The sequence below is a fragment of the Phaseolus vulgaris genome, chromosome 11 (assembly GCF_051622355.1).
Source record: "Phaseolus vulgaris cultivar YP4 chromosome 11, ASM5162235v1, whole genome shotgun sequence".
In the NCBI taxonomy this organism is placed as follows: Eukaryota; Viridiplantae; Streptophyta; class Magnoliopsida; order Fabales; family Fabaceae; genus Phaseolus; species Phaseolus vulgaris.
The window spans coordinates 11,283,781-11,288,227 of NC_143508.1; the positions used below are offsets into that span (position 1 = coordinate 11,283,781).

Here is a 4,447-nt window from a genome sequence, read left to right on the forward strand (position 1 = left end):
CATGAAAATGCCGTGGTACATAGGACATATAAGAAAATAAGAAATTAGAACTGGATGTATGGGAAAGGATGTAAAAGCAAAACCTTTTGAGGAAGAGATGGTATGGTAGAGTTTTAAATAAGATTGTTTGGTCATGTCCTGAGAAGACCATCACACACCCAGCTAATAGTTGGTCATATGGAAGATCAACAAAAGTCTAATGCAATAGGTATGTTTAGATAATAGACTTACGAGGGAAAAGGGAATCCCAGTAGGGATTTAGGTCAAGCTTTCCCTTATTTGAGTGATTTATAAAATAATTTCCCAAAATTTAGAGGAAATTCAGAGTTTTCAAATCCCTCCAAGATAACCTGCCCTACCCACTTTTTAGTTCCCACAAATTGAGGAAGGGGGTGTAAAAGGGTATAAGAGTGTATTAGGTTAACTAAGCTATTTTTTATTAAAAAGGAAAAGTAAGTTTCAAGATTTTTAATACTTTAAATCATTTAAATTTACTGGAGCCTCTTCTTCCTTCTTCCAGTAAATTGGAAACATCAGAAGAAATGTCAGGTTTTAACACTTCATTTACTTTACTATTCATTCCCCTTATCCTTTCCATCTCTCCTTTACCTTGTAACTTCCAATCACTCCCAAAAAAAAGCTAGATTTTGACAAAACACAATGTTATTTATCATTTTTCTCGATAGTCTTGTAACTAGAAAAATAGAAAAATCTTAGAAATATATTGGGGTAGGGTTGAGTATACGAGTGACATAAATAGAAAAATATTGTTCACAAATTATTGTATGTAACTATTGTATTTAGACATGAGAACTTGTTGGGTAGGGTTGAGTATACGAGTCTCGAGGGTGTGTTGTTGGATCTTGACCATTCTGTATAGGTTAGAAATAAGAACCACGGTCAAAGTATAGGCAATAAATATCCGTTCCTTGATGATCATCTTACATTCATAATAATATATATGATTTCATTAAGAAAGTATGAGGCATTCAAACACGAGTTAAACTTTTGATTTTTAGATATTTCAACAATGACGTATTATTTTATTATCAGGATTACAATTTTAATGACATGTAACTGACTTCGAAGACTCTCATCGTCTTTCAAGAGGCGATCATATTCCATAAAGAAACCCTCCGACCGCTTTTTAAGAGCCTCTACTTCAGTTTCAAAAATCTTAGTCTCATGTCTTTTTGCCTTACTTACAAATTTTAGTTTCTCAATTTTGGAGTTCAGTGTGATCATTTCAGTCTAATCGTTTTCTTTCATAATATCTTCCACGATCTTCCTTAGTAAAGGGAACTCTCTTATGTAGTGATACAATCTATTAATCATCAGATAGAGGAAAAGAAAACACCCCGCATATTTTATATGCAAAACCATGAATATAAATATAAATAAATAACTCAAACAACTTAACCTAAGCGATTTGAGTTGAGAATAAAAAAGAAAGGTTTTTGAGATATACCCATTAGAGAGGCTTCCAGCATGTCTTTAGACGATAACTTTATGGGTAGAGTTGAGTATACGAGTCTCGAGGGTGTGTTGTTGGATCTAGACCATAATGTAGAGTTAGAAATGAGAATCACTATCAATGTCGCACTCACGATGGACTTTACTATGTGCCATGATCACATTTGACTCAATGGAGAAAAATGATGATGAAATTTTTTGAAAACTAAGGTGAGAATTAGAAATATATCGATGAAAATCACAATGTAGAGTAGCTGCAATATCTTGTTGGAATCACCACCTTGGATCAGTGACATTGATAGAAAAATATTGTTTGCAAATTATTGTATGTAACTATTTTACGATATTGTACGTAATTATACTGACGTCAAGAAATGCTTTTTAAGAGCCTCCTACTACTTTTTAAGAGCCTATACTTCAGTTTCCATAATCTTAGTCTCATGGCTTTTTGCCTCACGTACAAATTTCAGTTTCTCAATTTTGGAGTTCAGTGTGGTCATTTCTTCAATTTGTTTCTCTTCTTTGATAATATCTGCAATCTATCAATAATCAGATAGAGGAAAAGAAGACACCTTGCACATTTTATATGCGAAACAATGAATACGAAAATAAATAAATTAGTCAAACAAATTAACCTTAGGGTTTGAGTTTAAAAACAAAAACTATTGTTCGTAAATTATTGTATGTAACTATTGTACAATATTGTACGTAATTATACTCATTCTCAATGTCAAAGATTGCTTTTTAAGAGCATCCGACTTCATTTTAAGAGCCTCCGACCGCTTTTTAAGAGTCTTTACTTCAGTTTCAAAAATCTTAGCCTCACGTATCCCTGCATATTTTATATGCAAAACCATGAATATAAATATAAATAAATAACTCAAACAACTTAACCTAAGCGATTTGAGTTGAGAATAAAAAAGAAAGGTTAATGCTTTTTAAGAGCCTCCTATAATTTGTTGTCTGTATTGCCTTTTTTGCCATCTTCAATACTTCGACTTTGTTTCTTAATCTCTTCCATGGTCTTCCTAGTAAAATGAGACCTCTTATGTAGTGGTGCAATCTACCAATAATAAGATAGAAGAACAACTAGAAATCGACACATTTTATATGTGAAACCATGAACACAAAAAAATTACAGTAAATGAAGAAACATCACACTCACGACACTTTTGACACACAGAAAGCACTTAAAACATAGCTAACAATAACAACAAAGAAAATCTAAATGTGGTGAATCTTGAAATAGTAGTTCATCAAAAAGCAAAAAATGACCACTACAAACCCAAGATTTGAAGCAGTTAGAACGGTCCACACGAGGCAACTCACATACAAGATCTAGTAAATTCAACATGTTAAAGGTGTAGTTGAATAAAATTAAACAATGCACTATTAAGAGGGATATATACCCATTAGTAACAAAATGAGCTGCCACTTATTTTTTTCAACCCTATTATAATGTGATGTTGTTATTTATACTTCAAAGTCACTAATTTTAATTTTATCCCTACTTACTTAAATTTTATAATATAATTTGTTATTAAGGAAATAATAATTATCAAATTATACGCAATTATTATATGTAATTATTGTATGATATTGTACGTAATTATATGCATTAGCGTGTAATTTGGAGAAAGTCTCCATACACTTATATATTTCTTATACATGTAGTGATGTAAATACACACAAGAGAATAAGAAATATATCTTTTTCTTACCTTCTTCTTATATATCATATTTTTATATGTATCAGAGCACCGATCTTAGTGCTCTGACAGCCCCATCAAGGCATATATAGCCACAGGGGTAATTCACACGCAGACCGCCCGTCAAGTTTGGGAAGATCTCTGCGACCAGTTCAGAGAGAAGAATGCGCTAACCATTTTTCAAATTCAGAAGGCAATAACAACCATGTCCCAAGGTACGATGTCAGTGGCTTCATACTACATTAAACTCAAAACGCTGTGGGATGAGTTCGAGCTATATCGTTCACCCATAGAAAATTGCACGAAATTATTTACATGGACTTGCCACTCGGGCATCATCGGCAGGGGGAGAACATTGTATGTCGACTCAACAAATCCCTTTATGGTCTCAAACAAGCATCTCAGACATGATTTTCAACATTTTCTCATGTGATTAAATCTGCAGGATTTCAACCGTCCATGACGGACTACTCTCTATGCACAAGACATAATAACTCATCATTTACTGTCCTTTTGATTTATGTGGACGATATTCTTTTGACAGAAAATGATTTGACAGAAGTTCAGCGTGTTAAATACTGTCTATTACAACAATTTCACATTAAAGATCTTGGAGACTTAAAATATTTTCTAGGGATTGATATTCCCGTTCCAAAGCTGGTATTTACATGTCATAAAAAAATTTGCGCTTGATATTTGGCAGGATACGGGACTCACAAGTGCTCATCCAGTCAAATTTCCAATGGAGCAAAACTTAAAACTCACACCAGACGGTGGAGAGTTGTTAAAGGTTCAAATCAAATATAGGCGACTTGTGGGACGACTGATATACCTCACGGTTACTCGGCTTGACATAGTATTTTCGGTTCAGACCCTAAGTCAATATATACAGACTCCACGGAAACCTCATTGGGATGTTGCAATTCGAGTCCTAAAGTACATCAAAGGATCACCGTGACAAGGATTGTTATTTCCATATGAGAACAATTTGACATTGACAGCTTATTGCGACTCAGACTAGGGAGGTTGTCAGACAACTCGGAGATTGATATCTGGTATTGTATTTTTCTTGGTTCCTCTATTATCTCATGAAAATTAAAAAAAATCAGACAAACGTATCAAGATCATGTGCAGAAGCAGAATACTGCGTGATGGACAATACTTGTTTGAAGATAGTTTGGTTGCGATATTTGTTGCAGGATTTAAAGGTGCCATGTAACTTGCCAGCTCAACTTTTATGTGACAATCAAGCGACATTACATATAG

General features: G+C 33.7%; 1 pseudogene; it reads right to left on the reverse strand.

Moving 5' to 3' along the window:
- Nucleotides 1–481: 481 nt before the first annotated feature.
- LOC150023063 (uncharacterized) lies at nt 482–1,769 on the reverse strand (annotated as a pseudogene).
- Nucleotides 1,770–4,447: the final 2,678 nt, after the last annotated feature.